The sequence below is a fragment of the Solanum lycopersicum genome, chromosome 6, assembly GCF_036512215.1.
Source record: "Solanum lycopersicum chromosome 6, SLM_r2.1".
Lineage (NCBI taxonomy): Eukaryota > Viridiplantae > Streptophyta > Magnoliopsida > Solanales > Solanaceae > Solanum > Solanum lycopersicum.
In genome coordinates, this window is record NC_090805.1 from 11,320,917 (window position 1) to 11,345,238 (window position 24,322).

General features: G+C 40.2%; 1 pseudogene; it reads right to left on the reverse strand.

The window, feature by feature from the left end:
* Positions 1-8,475: 8,475 nt before the first annotated feature.
* Positions 8,476-22,286, reverse strand: LOC138349223 (uncharacterized; annotated as a pseudogene).
* Positions 22,287-24,322: the final 2,036 nt, after the last annotated feature.

Genomic DNA, 24,322 nt, shown 5'->3' on the forward strand with positions numbered 1-24,322 from the left:
AGTCACCTTCCGAGGGTACCCCAAGTGAACATACCTGCTAAAATAGGTGTTGTTGAACCGGGCGGGATGTAACCAGGGTCTTGCTCGTTGTTGGAATCTACAATCATCCAAAGAGACATGTTAACTGACCTGGATTTGTACCTCTTGGCGTATAAAATGTCTTTCTTGGGAGACATCGATACTTATAGAGTAGTTTTTAGTCTAAACATCACACAACTACACACTCAAAAAAATAATGGGGCGAAGAAAACTTGTGACTCAAAGACCATTGACGGTTGTTGCAGAGTCACATGGACGAACTCTATCGATGATGTGTCAATCACGACCGTCGTCTGTCACTTAGAACTTATTCAAGAAGGTAAAGAAAATATAATTAAATGATGGAAACGCCGGACGTGTAGAATGGTCCGTTGATAAATCGACGGACCGTAGTCCACTTTAGTTGTGTAACACTTAGATTTATTTTAAAAGATGGTGAAAATAGGTTTTCTGATGGAAACAACGGACGTGCAGAACGGAATGTAATCCACTTCCTTCATTTTAAACTTAGGCATTTTGAGCGTATTTTAGTCGATGGACCCTATCGATGGTCCATAGAAGGGGTCTCGTACTATTGGCCTGAGACAAACTTTAGGCCTTTTGCAAGTTCCAATGTTTAGTTCCTTTAATGACTCCTTTTTACACAATCTAGTTTTGTACATGCATTCTTAACACACTAACAATGAGTTCATTATTCCTAGGGTTTCGATTTCATGTAATTATTAACCCATTTAAGTCACAAAAAGGAACCCTAAGTCAGAATTTTTAGACAGACAGACACACCCATTTTATAGATAGACTTAATAGGCTACACAAACACATTCTATCATTGCGATGGACATAACTAAAAAAAATTAGCATGAAATTTTAGTTTATTTAGTCCCAAGGGACCCACTTTTAGATTTCTGTAAACAACTATGAATAAGAATTCAAATTCAAGGGAAATCGAAGTACCTTTAGTACGGAGTGGTGTGGTTGTAAGATGAACTTTCATGAAGTAGCCTAAGAGCCAATACTCGATCACCGACTGAAGAAACATGGAAAAACAAAGAATTAAGAAGATATGGGAAGTTTGGGAAGTAATAATTTTGATTTGGGAGTGATTTGTGACTTGGAAAGATTGATTAAGAATGAAAAAGAAAGGAAATAAAGGAGTAAAATGGTTATGGAATGTAATTTTAAAAAAATGGAAGAGGGAATGAATTTGAATGGTTTGTCTTCTAATACTACTGGCTAGATTGAGTCAGGTCACTGGCATATTTGGACCTACGAGACCACGCCGATGGTCTATAGGTCAGTCGATGGTCCGTCGACTTAGACCAATTATCACTTCAACATTTAGAAAAATTTGAGAACATACCTTGAATCTACTAACACCATCGATGGTTCGTCGATGGGGTCCGTAGACATCTGTACCAGACCATTATCTGCAAATTGTTTTTTTTGTTCCCTGCATATGTAACACCCTTTAGGCCATTCTTTTTATGTTTTTTTGGACTCTTTGTGACACAGACAATATAAAAATCTCTATCCAACACTAACACACAAATAAAAATGAAATAAGGAGAAGAAAAAAAACAAATTGTTGAATAGAGGATACATATGGGTTGCCTCCCAAGAAGCGCTTGAATTAACGTTGTGTCACGACGCAGGCCCCTTGATTACTCAGAATTTATAAAGGAGGTAGGCCAAAAAAACTTTACGCAGACTCTCCGCAAGACCTAGATATATCTTTATCCTTTACTCATTGACTATGAACTTTGCACCTTCTTTACTCTCCAACTCAACTGCTCCATATGGGAACACTTCAGTGATGAATGATGGCCATGTCGACTTGGACTTTAATTTGCCCAAAAACAAGCGTAGCCTAGAGTTGAATAGAAACACCAAATCACCAACGGTAAAATTCTCGTTTTCAGTCATTTAGTTGTGATACTTCTTCATCTTTTCTTCGTAGATGGATTAAATTTCATAGGTATTTAGGTGAAACTCATCTAGCTCATTCAACCCATTTAGTGTTTGTTATGCTGCTTCAGTCCAATCCAACTTCGGTTTCTTCATTACCTACATCTAGGTCGACTGACAAGTGAAAAGACTTCCCATATATAAGTTGGTATGGAAAATACCTATGGGAGTCTTTTATGCAATGCGGTATTCCCAAAGAGCATCATCAATCCTCCTTGACCAATCAATTCTATTAGCTTTCACTATTCACGATTAGAAACCTCAACTTGCCCGCTAGTTTGTGGATGGTAAGGAGTAGCCACATTATGGAGAACACCATATTTATTTAATAGCCCCTTGAACAATTTATTATAGAAGCGAGAGTCACCATCAATAATAGTTGCCCTATGTGTGCCAAAATTTGGAGAAGATGGTCTTTTTAAAGAATGCGGGGACTCTATTTCCTTCATTGTTAGGAAGCGCAATTGTTTCCACCCTTTCGACACATAGTCAACCACAACAAGAATATACTTCATCACACGAGAACTCAAAAATGGTCCCATAAAGTCAATGACGCATACATCAAATGTCTCAATCACCAGAATAGGATTCAAGGGCAGTTCTTGCCTCTTTGATATTCCTCCATCTCATTGGCACCGATCGCACGATTTGGCAAAATTGTGAGCATCTTGATGAATGGTTGTCAAATAATAACCACAACGCAAATTCTTATTTGAACTATAGATACCCCTATCTACACCATCAGGGAAGGAGTTACATGCCTCGAAAATACTCAACATCTTAACCTCAGGTACATAATAGCGAATATCCCATCAGCACAACTCCGCTATAAGTAAGGCTCATCTCAGAATAACTTCTTCACATTGTCCAATAAATTTTTCCTCTTGTAGGAGGACTAAGTCTAACGGAAATACATCACTTTCCAATACTTCGCAAAATCTGGATCAAATCTTGAGAAGCTGCCATACATGTTCATCAGGTAATGCATCATCAATTTTAAATTTTTCTACTAATTGACGCATAGCTTCATCCTCCAATCTAGACAAGTGGTCGGCAACTTGATTCTCAGTCCCTTTTATACCTTTTATCTCAAAATCAAACTCTTGCAGCAATAGTGACCTTCTGATAAACCTTGTCTTAGCATCCTTCTTCGCCATCAAGTACCTCAAGGCAGAATGATCGGTATTCACTATTACCCTCGTTCCAAGAAAATAGGAGCAAAATTTCAAATGAAAATACCAATGAAACAAGTTCCTGTTCAGTTACCATGTAGTTTGTTTGAGCTGTGTTCAGGGATTTACATGCATAAAATATGGGGTGAAGGATTTTATCCCTTCTCTGTCCCAATAGCACACCATGTGCTACACCACTCGCATCACACATCACTTCAAATGTATCACACCAATCTTGTGAAATAATAATGGTTGCAGACACCAAATACTCTTTCAAATCTCCAAATACCTTCAAACAGGATTCATCGAAATTGAACTTACATTCCTTCTAGAGAAGCTTGCACAAAGGATGTACAATTTTCTAGAAATTCTTAATTAACATCCTAGCAAAACGATCATGCCCCAGAAAACTTCTCACACTCTTGAAAAGATGGGTCAAGGAAGCTTCTCTATACTTTCACTTTAGCTATATCAACCTCTATCCCCTTTTTTCAGAGATGCGATGGCCCATCACAAAACTTTGTTTTACCATAAAGTGACATTTCTCCCAATTTAGCACCTAATTAGAATCCTAACATCTTTTGAGTACCTCTGTCACATTACTCAAAAACTGATAAAAGGAGTCTCCTACTATAGAAAAATCGTCCATGAACACCTCAATAGTTTCCCCACTATATCAGATAATATCGACATCATACAAAACTTGAAGGTCGTTGGTGCATTACATAACCCAAACGCAATCCTTTTAAATGCCGATGTCCCATAGGGGAAAGTGAAGGTGGTCTTGTCTTGATCCTGGCGCGATAGATATCTGATTGTATCTTGAATAGACATCAAGAAAACAATACGAACCTTTGACAACGAGTCTCTCTAGCATCTGATCCATGAAGGGCATGCGGAAATGGTCATTTTATGTCCACACATTCAACTTCTGGTAATTCATGCAAACTCTCAATCCAGTCACTTGCCGCATTAGATTCTTTTACGGGTGGAGACTCACGATGCTTCATTGTGCAACTCCAATTTCTTAGGCATTGACCAACATTCATTTTGTTCAAGTGTAGCCACTAAAGATCAATACTCTGAAATACTATCACTTTTAAAATTCATGATTATTGTTGCTAGTGCCTCTACACCAAGTCTCTCTTCAATTTGCACCTCAGATATGGTCTCAACCCTGTAGGATATAACAGATGTCGTTTGGATCTCCCCACTCTACTTTATGGACCTTTATATATTGAAAGTTGTTGCTTCATTGTTCAACCAAAATTTCATCTGCCCATTTTCCATGTCGACTAATGCAGGCCCTATGGTAAGGAATGGTCTTCCTAGAATACTATGGATCTTAAAGTCAACCTCACAGTCAAGAATCACAAAATTAGCAGGAAATATGAATGAATTCACTTTCACAAGCACATCATACTCGATCGGTCATCAGTAACCGCATGATAGTAGGCTTTAGGTCGCCCAAGCCTTAGTTCTTATGAATGGACAGGTTAATGAGATTTATGCTCGCACCAAGATCACATGGTGCCTTAGAAAAGTGTAGCAACCCCATAGTACATGGAATAGTAAAGGATCCCGGATCTTTCTTCTTTTGTAGAAGAGACCTTGTAGCAATAGCACTACAATGCTGCATTCGGTCATCATCCTCAAAACTCACATATCTCTTTTTTGTCACCATGTCTTTCATAAACCTGTCATAACTAGGTATTTGTTCCAAAGCTTCGATCAACGGGATATTGATGGAAAGCCTTTTCAACAAAGTGATAAATCACCGGTATTTACCATCTTCAGTATTCTTCATTAATCTTTAAGGAAATGGTGGTGGAGGTCTAGGAATGGGGACCAATGTTTGAGATACATATGATTTTTTTCTTCGTTTTGTCCACCAACTCCCCACTAGCTTCTACTACCTCTTAGTCTTTTCTCGTATAACCTTTTACTCAAACTTACTTCTCAAATAAAAAGTAAAGCAGCCGTTTCAAGTAAATAACCCAACTAGTGAGGTTGGGATCGTTCCCACGAGGAAAATAGTCTAGACATAAATTCAACCTGTTATTACTATTGTTTGGTCAATGACTTCCTTGGAAAGTAAAAACAATAAAAGGGGGGTTTCTATTTCTAAATGAATGAAAATAACTAACGCAATTGAAAAAGACAGTTAACAGCTTTGAATGTTGGATTTTAATCAATTAATCAAAGTAACTAGGGTTTACGTGTTCCCCACAGGTTCATAACTTGATAATTCTAACTATAACAATTCTTTCCTAGTATCTTGCATGAAAAGTGATAAGTTATGTTTTCTAAATCCTTGGTCCAGCATCTAGAAAATCTCACTCCGCACCTTTGTCCGGCTACGTGTGTTGCTACTCTAACCCTTATCTTTACCTCATATTAAGCATCGTATTCGATATTTGACTAAGTTATTACCTCGTACCAATCAATACTAGTCTATTAGATAGTATACACTAAATTTACGTTAATAAGTCTTTTCCGATTATCTACCTCCTTGGTCTGGCAAGTAGCATTAAGGCGAGTTCTAACGTTGGCCATCCGTTAAAAAGACATCTAAGATAAAGAATTATTATTACATTCAAGACACTATTCTAGAATCGTTATTTAAGTTAGGTTTAATCTCATTATTTTCCTATAGTTCCCACAACCCTAGTTATGGAGTTTAGTTACTCATAGTCATAATCACAATATTCAAATATATTAAATAAGAATTCATGTACTTACTTCAATGAGAAAGAGTAAAATTCGAAAGTTTGCTTGATTAAACACCAATATTCACTTGCAAGAATCTCAAAGTAATCAACAATCTCACAAAAAGTCTAATGATTCTGAAAAATCTAACAATACAGTGTCTACTAATATGATGTCTAACAATATGGAGTCTAACAATGATCCAGAGTCTAACCTCAAAAACAAGGTTTTTCAAACTATTTATAGAAAATAAAAACCTAATTAAACAAGGACTCTATTTGCTGGAAATCTTCAAAAACGTGGCTGGGTCGACGAACCTCGCGAAGGATCGTCATGGTCACAACGGACTGTCATGGACTCCGTCGTCCGATACTTATGCATTTATTCTACTAATCTCTTCATTACCCTCGATGGAAGTATGACAGACCGTCAAAGGCACAACGGTCCGTCGAGGGTCTTCGTTCCAAAACACTTCAACTCTTGGAATATGGGTACTGGGATTACTTCGCTGAACTTCATGACGAACATGCAGGACGAACCGTCATAGACACGACGGACCGTCACAAGCTTCGTAACCCCACACTTTGTCAGACTTCCCCATCTTCCTTCAGCAGTTGCAGTACGCTGCCACCTACGTACCGTGACAAGCACGACGAACCATCATAAGCTCCGTAGGTGGTCTCTTCTGCATTTCTTCTCTCAAAATTTCCCTATTCATCTTTGGATAGATTTCCTGCAAAACAAAGAGAAACTTATATAAAAATTATCACAAAAAGGCTTTTGGACACACTAAACTTAAGGAAAAAGTATTAATAATACCGTGAAACCACAGTATATCAACACCCAAAACTTAAATTTTTTGTTTGTCCTCAAGCGACGAACTATGACTCAATACAAAATCTTTGTACAATAGTATCCATGATTTATCCTTTGCAATAATTTGGCTATCAATTCCGATTAATCTCATCAAATCTATGCATGATATAACTATTAGGCTTTAATTATGTGGGATCAGAACATGACACAGACTCACAATGCACTAACACCTACCCTCTTCAATTTCTCACCGAGGTGCTAACAATTCCGATATTACAACTAGTGTCCTCACATTAAAACAAAATCCTCATTTTTCACACAATTATTTCAGTTTGAGTATAAGGATTACATCTCAACGCTCGCTCTCAGAACAAAGTCACACTCATTCATACCTATTGCCATAAGCTTGCCCTTATTTTCAGTACCTTAAGTTCGCTATACAACCCTTAGGATCACGCTAGGAATTTTTTAGCTAGAAACGTACGCTCAGGGTCAGGTAGGGTATATTTAGGTATACTTCATTTATGTAAGTGACTCTCTTCTTTTCTTACTTGTATTTCTTGTATATTTTTCATTTTCTTTACTTTTCTTTCAACTAATTCATGAGTCACTTTACTTTTGTTCTTTATCTCTCTTTGTTCTTTCAACCCCACTTTCCAGAGCATTCCTCATAATACCCACCCTCAAATCATGGCTTTGCGATGAGTCAAGGTACAGAATACCCAATGTTGGGTCAGGGCCATAACGAAGGTTGTTTACTGCATTAGCCACCCTTAACTTATGCTTTTGGCATAAGCTGAGGTGCACATGTCCAAGGAAGGACCAGAGCCGACACATTGTTCCTAGAAAAGATTAGTTGGGGTAAAAAAGAAAGGTATAATTTAATCTCAGATCATTTGGATCAAAGAAGGATTAGTTTCATTTGGTTTCTTTTATTTAGGCTAGAAATGGGCTATATTGAATAAGGGCCTATGATCCTTTCCTAATTGTCTATTACAACTTACTTTTAGTAGGACTAACCAAGCAAGTTCTAGCTCAGTACCAATAGTGGACTATTCAAATCTTCCTCACACTCACTTTACATCTCATCACTATACCAGATTATCAGACACCTAGTTCAAATTTTAGACTTAGGGTAATGCAATAGTGTACCTCTATGTCATGCTTAGAGTTACACATTTATCAGTTACTATGCCTAGTCATGCATTATTTTCTAATTTATCAGGATATCATTTAACCATCATGCTCCAGAATTAAACTATGTACGAAAGATATAGACATGCCGGTCCAACAGAAAAAGTAATCAGTCTTTTGGGGAAAAAGAACACAGGCAAGAAAACCCCAAAAGAGGATAGTGAATTGGGCTACTCAGACTTCACCCTAACACTCACTTTCCATTTACCGAAACCCCAAAAAAAACATGTAATTGTCCCAAATGCATAAAAAATTAAATACTAGAGTATAGGTGAAGCAAACTTGTGGCGCAAAGCGCCGTCGATAAGCAAGCTGGTGGGTCCGGTTCCTCGGAACCCACGTCCTCTACAATATGAACACCTTCAGTGATGTCCTCAGCAACAACCGCACCATTAGTAGTGCCTCTTGCTATCTCCACAGTTCGGGAGCTAGACGCCCCAGCCACTAACTCTGATGCTCTCATCTGGTGCGCCTCCTCCTCAGCAAGTGAGGCTCTCCTCGCAGAATCTATATCTCGGTGCTCCTTCTCCTATGTTCGTGCCTCGTCCTCTACTCGACCCCTACGCCTCTTGGCATGTTCTCAAGGGGGAGGTGGTGGAATCTCTAAAGTGGCAAATAGGGCCGCCAACACTGTGTCTTCAGTAGGCTCGACAGAAGGGGCCACAGACTCAGGCACCCTAGCCTCTAAGATCGTGTCAATATTTGCGCGAACGCTATCTACCACATCCTTAAGAGTCGACACGTCCACTGGAGGGGCTGGCCGGGCTAGCACCCTCAACTCAAAGGCTTCCAAGCGCTGGTAAACCTCAGCGATCTTCCGCTCTGTATACTGGACCATTTTCCGCTTTAGGCGCTCTTCTGACTCAGTAATAGACTTCTGCATCCACGATTGGATATGATGCAGAATTGTAACCATTTGCGCCTCTAATTTTTGGACCCTAGCAAGCGGGACTAGTGCCGGTGGAGGTGCTGTGCGAGAGGAGTTCGGGGCAGTGCTACTACCCGGATAGACTTGACCGGGGTAGTGTTAGTGGACGCCACTTGTGTAGCCATGCGGGACTGGGCTACCGTATCATCAAGATCATCAGCAAGTGGGGGCAGCTCTGGACAAGACCATCTGCGTGGAGCTAACTCGTTGGCCTCATCTATAATGAGGTCGACGTCAACAGTGCCCTGTGGGGTCTTGAGCTGATCTACGTTCCATATAGGCACACCTGCGGACCTGCAGAGAGAAAAGATCATGCACGAGATAGGGTAAGTAGTAGTGTCCTTGAAATCACTCTCGTGCATGACTGTCTGTAGAAGCCACGTCAAAACCACCTCGAACCCAGCAATCATCGCCTCCATCTACACTGCTCGATCCCATGTAACGATATTATAAGGGGCTTTGGGGGAAGGCAGTGGCGGACAACCAGCAATAAGAACATCGCCATGAAAGTTAGGTTGGCCTTCTTGATGGCCCCCTTTGACTCCGTCACCCAGTCGAAACCCTCTCCATCAACTGACAGGTGCAGGGCCATCCACCTCTTGGTGGTCTCTCTCAGCGATGGCTCACGCAGGAACTGGCCATCTTTAACAAACTGCCATCGGTAGTCAAACTCGGCAGTGAGAGGGGTCCGAGTAGCATCAACACCCTCACCGTATAGAAACTGGAGGATGGTAGGCAGGGAAATGTCAACCTGCATGCCCCGTAATTGGACCTGCTCTTGTGGGGCCTATTTGGCGGGGAAGCATGCCTATCTATCTATGATCGGAGAGTCGCTACGTAGGATGCGTAGAATTCTCGGACTATTTCTTTACTGTAACGTCCCAATGGACGTGCTGTTCACTCCAGGTGATGCCTGGTGAAGAGATTGTGGATCTCAGGTATCGTCGGGAGACTTACTGTAAGGACCCGCCGCTCCAAGATGAGTGATCAAGTCATAACTCCTTTGTTAGTGAGGAACTTGGCGTTGGAGTAGACTTGAAATTGCCCATCGACACACCATCGGTTGGGCTGGTCAGTAGCTTGGGTGGGGGCCTGTGCTGGTGAACCAGATGTGGATTTCGAACTGTCAGCCGCATCAGACGAGGCGGACGCTGCAGCGGTGGCGAGTGCGGGAACCTCAGCAGAGCCGGAGGCTTCCTCTGACCTGGATACTCCTAAGGAGCCAGACGCTCCTTCTTCATTTGTGGCTGAGCCAGAGGGTGTGCCGGTCAGTGTGCGCTCCTCATCAGACTAGGAGGCAGTGACTACGCCGGAGGCCACCTTTTTGGGTGTGGCTCTGGGATCACGTGTAGCACGGGAAGGGGTGGAAGTGCCTGGAGGTAGGTACTCGGGGTCACGCTCATCATCAGAGCCAATGACCATACGGGCAGACGGGGTGACAGACTTCGATCGCGCGCGTGCTTAGATTCGATCTTGCTTGGGTGACATAGTAGATAGTACCTGTAAAGGATTAATATTAGTACGAGAAGTGGCAAACAAGACAAGCAAAACCACACAAAAAAATTAAAACAATATGACATTTTTATGGTAACAGTGACACACAACGGGCCTGGTGACAACTCTTCGTGACTATGACGGACCGTCATGGGGTCCGTCGTGTCATACTTAGACTATGTATATATGGAGAACCCTAAAGGAGAGTCTCTGACTAGTATGACGGCATGTTGTAACGACCTGTTAGTCGTTTTTAGTAGTAGAGTTTATTTCTGGTAATAACTATCTATGTCGACGGATCCCACGACGGACCGTCATGGCACGACGACCGTCGAGGGGGTGTCGTTCCAAAACAATTTGTTTCTGAAAAATTGGGTACTGAGAACAACTCTCTGAACTTCGCGACGGAAGAGCAGGATGGACCGTTGTAGGCACGACAGACCGTCACAGGGTCTTAAATAAAAATTGAGTCTCTGAACTCTGTGATGACTCAGCAGGACGGACCGTCGCAGGCACGAAGGCCCGTCACAGACTGCGTAACCCTTACTGGGTCGGGTTTCTGTTAAAAGTTTAAGGGGCATTTTGGACTATTCCTAATTATAACTATAAAGTTAGTGGGTTAATGTTAATAATTCAATTACTTGGGGGTTAAATAAGATAACCTTGAATTAATTAGTGGGTTACTTTTACCATCTTTTATACTTAATTATATGGTAATTAGGGTAAAAGAAAAAGAGTTTGAATAAGGAAAAAATAGAAAGAACAGAGAGAAGAGGGGCGAATGAACGAGAGAGGGAGAAACGAAGAGGAAAGCAAAGCATTAGAGAAGTAGATTGCTTGATTCATGATTCTGCGGTGAAGTTAGGTTATGATTTATGCTATTTCATAGTAAACTCTTAATAGCGAATGATATGTATTGGGTAGTATTGTAAAGTCTTCTATATGCTTAATTGTATGCTTGCATGATGTGATTATGTAATTGTAATGGGTTGGAAAGATGAGGTTGTGAATCTTAAACCTTAAACCATCTCAATTAATGATGATGCCTTTGTATAAATCAAGGCTTGATGAACTAAAAGAATGAGGTTAATGGATCGGGTGTCACGAACTGACACGTAGTATTAGGGGATCGGGTGTCATGAACCGACACGTACTATTAGGGGATTGGGTGTCACGAACCGACACGTAGTATTAGGGAATTGGGTGTCACGAATTGACACGTATTATTAGGGGATCGGGTGTCACAAATCGACACGTAGTATTAGGAGATCGGGTGTCACGAACTGACACATAGTATTAGGGGATCGGAGTGTCACGTTCTGACACAAGAGGAATAAAGAGAATGAATCTTGAATTTTCTTAATATACTCAAACTTAAAGAAGCTTTTTCCCAAATGAGTATGGTGTGGAGGCTTGAGTCCTCATAGGTGTGCTTGGTGTTGTTGCCAATGGTTCTTGTACTTGTTGTTGCCACCTGTTGAGTATTCTAGTTGATTTTATATTATTACTCAATGTATATTGCTTTTTATTTTGAGTTGGCCGATGATTCCTACTCAGTACTTGTGCCTTGTACTGACCCCTACTTGTAATTTTCTTCTTTGTTATTTGTGGAGTGCAACAAACGTGCCATCGTCTTCAACTCGTCCGCAGCTCTAGCCAGTATTCAGCATATCAGATTTCAGGGTGAGCTATTATTCCTAGCTCGGACTGGATTCATTCTTTCACGTCTTGATGTCTTGAAGTACAGACACGGACCATCTCTTTTACTTATTTTAGCTTCTTAGATACTCTTAGCTTTAGTAATTCGAGAATAGATGTTCTTGTGATGATGACTTCCACGTTTTGGGATAGTAATTGATAAACTTTAGAAGTTATTTAATTGATTTCGTTAATGAGTTTTAAGTCTTCCGCATTATATTCTGTTTATTATGGTTTAAATGTTGGGGTTTAGATTGGTTGGTTTGCTCACATAATAGGATAAGTGTGGGTGCCACTCACGGCTAGTTTTGGGTCGTGACACATGTGCAGGACGGACCATCACTGGTACAATGGTCCGTCGTAGGTGTCCATCAGAGGACACTTAGAAAAAAATGAGAGACCCTTAGGAGAGGGGTCTCTGACCGTCATAACGGTCATGCAGGACGGACCGTTGTGGGTATGACGGTCCGTCACATATGTCCGTTGAAGAACACTTAGAAAAGTGAGAGACCCTCAGAAAGAGGGTCTCTGACAACCAGAATGGTTGTGCAGGACGGACCGTCATGGGTATGACAATCCGTCATATGTGTCCGTTGAAAGACACTTGAAAAAAATGAGAGACCCTTAGAAATAGGGTCTCTGACAACCAGAACGGTTGTGCAGGACGGTCCGTCACATGTGTCCGTTGGGGGACACTTAAAAAAATGAGAGACCCTTAGAAACAGGGTCTCCGACAACCAGAACGGTTGTGCAGGACGAAACGTCGTGAAGACGACGGTCCGTCACATGTGTCCGTTGGGGGACACTTGGAAAAAAATGGGCAGTGGGGTGTTAGGGCTTTTGGAACGGACCCTACGACGGTCCGTTGTGGGCACGACGGTCCATCATCGGGGTCTCGTTTTGTTGATTAGTGACAGAACTGGTGTACCCCATTCATCCCCGATGAACCCAAATCAAACATGTAGTGTTGTGGACATTCATTTGTCTAACCCAACTACCTAGGAAACTAGTAATGCGAAAGCACCTATGTCTAGGGTTGTAAACATGGCAATTTCGAACATTTTAAACCTAGGTTAGAAAGAATCTTATATAAAAGAAACGAACATATCAAGAACAACTAAGCTAATACTAATTAATAAACAAAAATGCAAGATAAATGAGTAGAAATTAGAGACATATACCTTAGAATTGGGGAAAACAAAAAGGACAAGTACTTAGTGACCAGGATGACACCCACAACAGTAACTCCGACTAGTAGATTATAACTTTTAGGGCTATGGAGAATTGTGGGGGGGGGGGGGGCGCGCAATGATCGGTTGATAGAGGGAGAGATTGTGGAAGTTTAAAGGAGAGGGTAATGGGAGGAATAATGAAGGAATGAGGGGGTGAAATGAGGGGTTGGGAGTTTAAGTGGTGAAATTTTATAATAAACTCCAACCAGGTCGGGTCGGTTATGCCTCATTAATCACACAACGATTCCCCGATGACGGTCCGTCGCAGTTGTGACGACCCGTCATTGGTTCCGTCATGTGTGCCCTAGTTTGGAAATAGCAGAAAGACGTAACTAGTACGACGGAGGCATACGACGGTCCGTCGCTGTATCCGTCAATGACTGCTGTAGAGTAATTTTCTGCAGAATTTCCTAGTGATGTGCCTAAAAATTTAAAAACCCATTAGTAGAAAAATGCTACCATTACTAAAAATACTATAATTATTGGGTTTCCTCCCAACAAGCGCCTGATTTAATGTAGCGGAACGACTGGGGACACTTGATTACTAAAACTTCATCAATATGGTATGCCTCAATCACTTCATTCGCCGATTCCGAATGCCCAAAATAGATTTTATGTGTTGTCCATTCACCTTGAACCGCACACCCTCCTTAGTTTCCAACTCAACTGCTCCATGAGGGAATAATTGGGTAACCAAGTAAGAACCAGTTCATTTGGACTTGAGCTTGCCCGGAAACAAGCGCATCCTATAATTGAATAAAAGCACCAAATCCCCGACAATAAACTATCGTTTTTCAATTTTGTTGTCGTGGTACTTCTTCATCTTTTCTTTGTATAGGGCAGAGCTTTCATAGGCTTTCAGGTGAACTTCATCGAGTTCATTCAACCCATTTAACCGCTGTTCTGCAGCATCGCTCCAATCCATTTTCAACTTCTTCATAGCCCACATGGCTTTATGCTCTAACTCAACCGCAAAATGACAAGCTTTCCCATATACAAGTTGGTATGGAGACATACCTATGGGAGTCTTATATACTATCCGGTAGGCCCAAAAAGCATCATCAAGCCTCCTTGACCAATCCGTTCTACTAGCGTTCACTGTTTTTTGACAATATCTGTTTGATCTCCCGATTCTACACTTCAACTTGCCCACTAGTTTGAAGGTGATAAGGAGTGGCCAAATTATGGCGAACCCCATATTTCATTAATAACCCCTTTGAACAATCTGTTGCACAAGTGGGAGCCCCCATCACTATTAATGGCCCCTGGGTTCCAAAACGAGAAAATATATTCTTTTTCAAGAATGCAGTGACACTCTTCCCTTCATTTTTTGCGAGGGCGATGGCTTCGACCCATTTAGATACATAATCAACTGCTACTAGAATGTACTTCATTCAATGAGAACTCACAACAAGGCCAATAAAGTCAATACCAAAACATAAAATAACTCAATCACAAGAATGGGGTTTAGAGGGAGCTCTTGCTTTCTTGAAATGCCGCCATCTCGTTGGCACCTGTCACATGATTCAGCAAACTCATGAGCATCTTGATGAAGAGTTGGCCAACAGTAACCACATTGTAATATCGTATGAGCGGTTCGGGTACCACTCTGATGTCCACCAACGGGTGAGGAATGGCATGCCTCCAACATACTCAACATCTCACATTCTGGAACACAACGCCAAATAAGCTCGTTGGCACAACTCCTATACAAGTATGGTTCATCCCAAAAGAACTTCTTCACATTGTACATGAACTTTTTTCTTTGATGAAAGGACAAGTCTGATGGAACAATATCACTAGCCAGATAGTTCGCAAAATCTCCGAACCAGGGGATCAGGTCTTGTGAAACAGCCAATACATGCTCATCGGGGAAAGTATCATCAATGTCAGTCTTATCCCCTAACTCTCTCATACCTTCATCCTCTAGACGATACAAGTGATCAGCAACTTGATTGTTAGTTCCTTTTCTATCCATCACTTAGAAGTCAAATTCTTGTAACAGTAATACCCAACGAGTCAGCCTAGGTTTCGCATCCTTCTTTGCCAACAAATATCTCAATGCTGAGTGGTCAGTATGCACTATGACTCTAGTACCTAGCAAATAGGAGCGAAATTTTTCAAAATCAAAGACTACTGCAAGGTATTCTTGCTCGGTTACTGTGTAGTTCTTTTGAACTTCATTTAGGGATTTACTAGCATAGTAAATGGGGTGAAGGATTTTGTTTTTTCTCTATCCCAATACAACACCAAGAGCCACCCCACTAGCATCGGACATCACCTCAAATGGACTGTTCTGATCCGGAGAAATAATGATAGACGCAGACACCAATTTTTCTGTTAGCTCACCGAATGCTTTAAGACAGGATTCATCAAAACAAAATTTACAATCTTTCTCCAGCAGTTTGCACAATGGATGTGCAATATTTGGAAAGTCTTTGATGAATCTCCGATAAAAACCTGCATGCCCATGAAAGCTTCTTACACCTTTCCGAGAGATTGGTAGGGGAATTTCTCTATTACCTAGAATTTAGCTCGATTAACCTCTATGCCCTTTTCTGATATGCGATGACCCAACACAATACCCTCTTTCACCATTATTTGACACTTTTCCCAGTTTAGTACAAAATTAAAGCCTTCACATCTCTTAAGGACGTCATATAAATTAGTCAAACACCGCTCGAATGAATCACCAACCACAGAAAAATCATCCATAAAAACTTCTATAGTATCCTCCACCATGTCTAAAAATATCGACATCATACATCTCTGAAATGTGGCGGTTGCATTTCACAACCCAAACGACATTCTTCTGGATGCAAAGGTCCCATTTGGACAAGTAAAAGTGGTTTTCTCTTGATCTTCTGGTGCAATAGAAATCTTATTATACCCCGAATATCCATCAAGAAATCAGTACAACCCTTTCCGGCAAGTCTATCCAACATCTGATCCATGAAGGGCATAGGAAAGTGGTCTTTTTCAGTCTATGAATTTAGTTTGTGGTAATGCATACACACCCTCCATCCAGTAACCCGTCTCATTGGAACAAGTTCATTTTTTTCCTTGGGGACCACAATCATTCCCCCTTTCTTAGGTACACACTGAACCGGGCATACCCAACTACTATCGGCGATTGGATAGATTACTCTGGCATCCAACCACCTAATGATTTCCTTCTTCACGACCTCTTGCAAAGGAGGATTTAAGTGTCTCTTGTTCTCAATACTTGGCTTATGATCAAGCATGAGTTGGATTTTATGAGAGCAAATACCAGGAGGGATCCTAATAATGTCCGCAATAGTCCACCCAATAGCTCTTTTGAACCTTTTTAGCACCTTCACCAAACTCTGAACTTGTTGTTCATCCAGGTCTGATGCAATGATTACCGGCAAAGTGTCACAATTTCCTAAGAATTCATACCTGATATGAGGTGGGAGAGCATTTAGTTCTAATTTGGGAGCCTCCTCTATAGATTGTTTCGCGGGTGAGGACTCGGGATTCTTCATATCTAGCTCAAATTTCTTCGATTTAAATCGAACATCACCTCGGTCAAGATCCATGACTAATGACGCATACTCTTCAATGCAATCGCTATCAAAATTCATTATCACTGCCGCTAATGCTTCTACACCTTCACGTTCTTCTATTTGTGTTTCAGATGTCTTACCCATGTTGTAAGATATAGCAGATACCAATTGGAGCTCACCACTCTACCTCATGGACCTAGAATTGTTAAAGGTCACTTCCTCATTGTTCAACCAAAATTTCATCTGCCCCCTTTCCATGTCTACTAAGGCTCTTTTCGTAGCAAGGAATGGCCTCCCAAAAATAATGGGCACTTCAAAATCGACTTCACGATCAAGAATAACAAATCTGTAGGAAATTTGAATGATTCCACTTTTACTAGTACAACGTGAAGTATCCCTATAGGACTTTTTACTATTCGATCAACCATCAGTAGTCGCATCGCAGTGGGCTTTGGATCACCCAAACCTAACTTCTTGTAAATCGAGAGGGGCATGAGATTTATGCTTTCCCCCAGATCACCTAATGCTTTCGCAAAATGTAATAGCCCGATTGTACAAGGAATAGTGAACTCACTTGTCCTGATCTTCTTTCTTTTGGACCAGAGATCTTGTAGCAATAGCACTACAATGGTGCATTCTCTCATCATCCTCAATAGTGACCGATCTTTTCTTTGTGACCAGATCTTTCATAAACTTGGCGTAACCGAGCATTTGTTCTAAAGCTTCTACCAAAGGGACATTAATCGAAAGTTGCTTCAACATTGTTATAAAACACCGATATTTACCATCCTCGGTCTTTTTCAATAATCTTTGGGGAAAAGGGGGTGGTGGCCTAGGTATGGGAGTTACCTTTTTAGACACTTCAGCATTGTTTGCAGTGTTATCCTCTAATTCACCATCAATATCTACCACTTTATCAGTATCTTTTGTCACTTTTTTCTCATTAGACAGCATAGGTTGGTCAATGGTTTGCTTGCCACCGCTAGTAGTAATTGCCATACAATGTCCATCATTTTTCAGATTATGGACAGTGTTGCAAGGAAGAGTGCCCGGTTGCCGTGTGTTCACAGTTGCAGATAATTGGGCCAATTGTAACACAAGTTGCTTAATCGATATTCCATGTGTATCGACTTTTTGCCCAATACCCGCTAAATCATTCCTCAACTCTTTATTGTGCTTATCACTAGAATCGAACCTCCTCATCATTTTATGCAACATATCCTCAACTCGCGACATACTACCTCCATCATCCCTAGGAGTAACTTCACGATTTTGAGGAGGAACATAGAGTCCATTCCTGTTGTTTCTATTACAATAGTTACCCCTGTTGAAGTTGTTGTTGCGATTGTAGTTTCCATCTCGGACATAATGACCCTCATGGTTTTAGTTACCATAGTTCTGACCTTGGTTCCCTTGACCTTGGCGCCAATTCTCCTGATTAGAGCCTTGGGCACGTGGTCGGAAACCCCCCGTCTGTTCATTTATTGCATTGGGATCCTCCTCATAATAGCACTCATCGTTTTGTGGCGGTGGTTTTGACAAGTAGTTGACTGCATTTATCTTTTATGCACCCCAGTGACATGTTTTAGTACCAACCCAAGTTTGGTTCTCATCTGAGCCATTTCTTCGCGAATCTCATCTATGGCTGGGTTGTGAGTGGACTGCACTGCGAAGGTGCTTCTCCTTATATCGGACTTTCTAATACTCAAAGCTTTATTATTCTGGAGATTTTCTCTAATTTTTCAGCTATCTCAGCATAAGGGCATTTCCCATAAGATCCACCTGCTATAGTGTCCAATACCGCTTTATTATTATCATCTTGTCCCCGATAGAAGTATTCCTTTTAGTGACTCATCATCTATACGGTGATTTGGAACACTTCTCAAGAATGAGGTGAATCTATCCCAAGAACTACTAATTGACTCTCCTGGAAGTGCCACAGAGTTGTTCTCTCTGTCTTTGTTTTTTAGCTTCTTGGAGACCAGATAGTAGCGTGCTAAGAAAACATCCCTTAGTTGGTTCCAAGTGATGATTGAGTTGTATGGGAGCTCAATGAACCATATAGCAGCCTCTCCCGTCAGTGAGAGAGGAAACACTCTGAACCCTATTACATCTAGATCCAAATCAGGCCTCCCTACACAGCTTTTACACACTGCCCTTACCTTAGCTATATGGGCATGTGGATCCTCAAAAGGTAGCCCTGAAAACAAACCTCTGGCAGTGAGCGTTTGCATCAGGCTACTAGTTACCACAAAGGTGTGTCCTGTGGGTAGAGGAGGCAAGACAAGTGGCCCAGCCGAGTCTGCTTTGTTATCATAACCTCTGTAGTATGCTTGGGCCGTGGAACGTGATTTTGTCCCCTCTGTTGGTGTTCACCCGAAGCATCGGGTAACATTTGACCATGAACATCAACTGGATCTGGGATGTTTTAATTCGGATCATCATCATTTATTCTCAAGTTTTGATTCACATTGCGCAGTGCACGCTCTAACTCGTGATCGTAGGGAAACAAGGGTTCTCTTCCTCTTCGTGTATTTGGCATACAAGGAGGATAGTTCTGAAAAAAATCAAAAACAATAAAACAAAGTAAAATCAATAAAACATCAACTAAACTATAGTAATAAGTTCAAGTTAATCTAAAAGCTACTTTCCCCGGCAGCGGCACCATAATTTGATACGCTCAAACTTACTTCTCAAATAAGAAGTAAAGTGGTCATGTCAAGTAAATAACCCAACTAGTGAGGTTGGGATCGTTCCCACGAGGAAAATAGTCTAGACTTAACTTCAACCTGTTATTACTATTGTTTGATCAATGACTTCCTTGGAAAGTAAAAATAATAAAAGGGGGGTTTATATTTCTAAATGAATGAAAATAACTAACGCAATTGAAAGAGACACTTAACAACTTTGAATGTTGGATTTTAATCAATTAATCAAAGTAACTAGGGTTTGCGTGTTCCCCACAGGTTCATAACTTGATAATTCTAACTATTACAATTCTTTCCTAGTATCTTGCATACAAAGTGATAAATTATGTATTTCTAAATCCTTGGTGCAGCATCTAGAAAAACCTCACTCCGCACCTTGATCCGGCTACGTGTGTTGCTATCCTAACACTTATATTTACCTCATATTAAGCATCGTATTTCATATTTGACTAAGTTATTACCTCGTACCAATCAATACTAGCCTATTAGATAGCATACACTAAATCTATGTTAATAAGTCTTTTCCTATTATCTACCTCCTTGGTTCGGCAAGTAGCATTAAGGCGAGTTCTAACGTTTTCCATCCGTTAAAAAGACTTCTACGTGAAAAAATTATTAATACATGAAAGACACTATTCTAGAATCATTATTTTAGTTAGGTTTTATCTCATTATTTGCCTATGCTTCCCACAACCCTTGTTATGGAGTTTAGTTACTCATAATCATAATCACAATATTCAAATATATTAAATAATAATTCATGTACTTACTTCAATGAGAAAGAGTAAAATTCGAAAGTTTGCTTGATTAATAACCAATAATCACTTGCAAGAATCTCAAAGTAATAGACAATTTCACAAAAAGTCTAATGATTTTCAAAAGTCTAACAATATAGTGTATTCTAATATGATGTCTAAAAATACGGAGTCTAACAATGATCCAGAGTACAACCTCAAAAACGAGGTTTTTCGAACTATTTATAGAAAATAAAAACCTAATTAAACAAGGACTCTATTTTCTGGAAATCTGTCAAAATGCGACTTGGTCGACGGACCTCGTGACAGATCGTCATGGTCACAACGGACCGTCATGGACTCTGTCATCCCATACTTATGAAATTTGTTTTGCTGCTCTCTTCATTACCCTCGATGGCAAGTATGACGGACCATCATAGGCACAACGGTTCGTCGATGGTCTTCGTTCCAAAACACTTCAACTCTTGGAATATGGGTACTGGGATTACTTCTCTGAACTTCATGACAAACCTGCAGGACAGACCGTCATAAACACGGTGGACTGTCACAAGCTTCGTAACCCCACACTTGGTCAGACTTCCTCATGTTCCTTCTGTAGTTGCACTATGATGCCACCTACGGACCGTCATAAGCTCCGTAAGTGGTCTCTTCTGCATTTCTTCTCTCAAAATCTCAGCATTCATCTTTGGAAAGATTTCCTGCAAAACAAAGAGAAATTTATATAAAAAGTATCACAAAAAAGCTTTTGGACACGCTAAACTTAAGGAAAGAGTATTAATAATACCGTGAAACCACGGTATATCAATAGTGTTACTAGGAAGGGTTTCAAATTTTGCATGGGTTCACAGTAGTAAAGGTTCTTAATGTTAAACCGCATTTGCATCCATCTTTTATCCAATATTAGATAGGTCACCCCTCATATCCTTGAAATTCTTATAACTGGCATCAAACCTTCTCATCATCTTTTGCAGCATATCCTCAACTCGCGCCATACTACCTTTGTTGTCCCTAAAAGCAACTTCCCAATTTTTAGGGGGAACATAGTCCCCACTCTGATCATTTCTTTTACCATTGTTATTCGTTAAAGTTGTTCTCACAGTTGTAGTTCCTATCTCGGACATATTGACCCTCTAGGTTATAGTTACCAATGTTCCGACCTAGGGTTCCTTGACCTTGGCACCAATTCTCCTTATTGGATCCTTTGGAGTTTGGTCGAAAACCCCCCGTCCAATTATTCACTGCATAGCCATTATCTATCAGTGGTGGTGGTTTAGTCAAATAGTTCAATGCATATACCTTCTATGCACCTTCGCTCACATGTTTCAAAACCAACCCAAGCTGAGTTCTCATCTTTGAAAACTCTTCACGTATCTCATCTTTTATTGGGTTGTTTTCGCTTGTACTACAAATGTCATCCTCGTATGTCCAACTTTCTACTGTTCCAAGCCTTGTTGTTGAGATATATCTTCTCCAACTTCTCTGCAATCTCAACATAGGTACATTCCCCATATGAACCACTTGCGATAGTATCGACCACTTCTTTTTTGTTGTAATCTTGCCATCTATAGAAGTACTCTTTCAGTAAATCATAATCAATGCGGTGGTTTGAAATACCTCTCACAAATGCAGTAAATCTATCCCAAGAGCTACTCACCGACTCTCTTTGTAGTGCCACAATGTTATTAACCTTATGTTTGTGATTGAGCTTCTTGGACACTTGATAGTACTTTACAAGGAACACATCTCTCAACTGATCCCAAGTATGAATAGAGTTGTAGGGAAGCTCGGTGAACCATGTAGCTGCATCTCCTGTTAGAAATAAAGGAAACACGCCACAACCCAATGACGTTAATATTCATGTCCAATCTACCCACACAACTTTTGCACACAGACCTCAATTTAGATATCTTCACCTATTATTCCTCCTACGGAAGTCCAGAGAATAAACCCATTATAGTGAGCATCAACATCAATCAACTCGTCACCACGAATGTGTTCCCAGTTGGAAAGGGGTAGGACAAGAGGTTCATCAGAATATGCAATGTTCATTTTACCTCTGTAGTAATCCTGAAGTCATGCGGCTGGAGGCTACATCCTCAAAGTATTATTTAATTAATTATCAACATGAACTTGGTTGTGTGCCTCAAGTGGTAATGGAGATTAAAATATTTCCCCAGCACCTAGATTTCCTCTGTTAGGGTTGGCTTGCGCCACTTTATTCTATCATTCTTTTTAAGCTTAGGTTAATTTTGGGATCAAATGGAATGAGTAGTTCTCCACCGCCCCTTATACTGGTCATACACTAGAGCTAGAGCTGAAAGAAACAAAATCAAAAAGAAAAAATAAATTAGGAAATTGTGGACTAAATTTTGATAATGTAACTTAAGTTTATCTAAAAGCCAGATTCTCCGGCACCGGCGCTAAAAGTTGAAACGCTCAAATTACTCCTCCTTAAAGAATCATATGAGGTTTTAATCAAGTAGAGAACCCAACTAGTAGGTTGGGTTCGATCCCACGAGGAAAATGGCTTAGACTTAACTTTAATCAATAATTACATCAGTTTTGAAAATGTCTTTCTAAAAGCAAGGAATTAAAGAGAAGGGTCTTATGAAACTAGTTTCTTAAAAAACATAAATTAACAAGTAGTCGAAACCAAATGTTGAGCTTTTATCAAGTTGTGAGAGTAAATAGGGTGTATGTGTTCCCCACAGGTTTATAACGCCGTATTCCTAGAAATAGCAACTCTCTCCTAGTTTTTTCCATGTAAAGTGGCAAGCTATGTATCTCTAAATCCTTGGTTAGACAACCAAAGAATATCACTCAATACCTTGGTCTAGCTACGTGTGTATAAGTTAACATACCTTACCTTTACCTTATCTTAGACATCATAATCGATGTATCATGGAGGGGGTGGAAGCGGATTTATGAATTGAGAGTAAAGAGTAGAGAGAAGATTGTTAGATGAAGGATTGATAATTTTATTTATGAGGGGAAACCCTCTATTTATACACAAAATTTACAGACTTTTGGCCAAAACCTGGCCGACACATACTTTACACTTGGCCTCTTTATATTCGGCCGACACAAGAAAACAAAATACTTACTATTACTACTTTACATAATAGCCTCTTCTTTATTTATGGCCGACACACGCACTCGTTAAAAGGACTTCTAAGTGAAAGAATTATCAATACAAATACTGTTTGAAAATTGCTTAGTTGTTAGTAATACATTGTCAATTACCCATGGTTCCCACAACCCGTGTTGTTTATTTAGTTACCCATGATAGAAAGTTCACAATTCATAATATTGAATAAATAAATCATGAATTTATTTAACATAAGAAGGAAACACGAAATTCAACTTGATATACCAAGAAAATAGCTTCAAACCAAATCCAGAAATTGATTAATTTCCCAAAGTTTGCAGCCAATCATTTCCAACACAAAACAGAACAATAATAATAGTAGTTAACCCCAAAAATGAGATTTTAATACCCTATTTATAGAAAACATAGTCCTAAAGAAAAATAATTGAAATAAAAAATGTTTTTTCAAGAAACACAGCTTCAATTGACGACCTCACTGATGGACAATGGACTGTTGATAGCTTCCGTAGGTCGCAGTAGACTTTTTTCCAGCTGCGAATGTTTTTTCAACCTGTACATCTTTACTGCAAAACAAGAAATAAAACTTGTTAAAATTACTATAAAAAGTCTCTAGACACTCACAACTCTTAAGAAAAATACATTGAAAACACCATGTGAGCATGGTAAATCAGCAAAAATTCGTTTTTTGTCCTCAAACGATGCACGATGACTCAAAAAAAACTTTTGTATTAAAGTATACACTTTTAAGCTCTTGCAATCACATGGATATCAACCCGAACTCTTTCTTTGATTTAGTGCATGATCACTCTCTTAGGTTCCACAAGCTAACTCAAGTGAATTACATTATGACACAAACTCACCATGCCCAGACACCTCTATTGTGTTGCCTGTAACCAAGGTACCAACTTTCCGATACCGCAACTAGTGCCGTCACTTCAAAAGAATTCCTCATTTTCCACACAGTGATTATAAATTT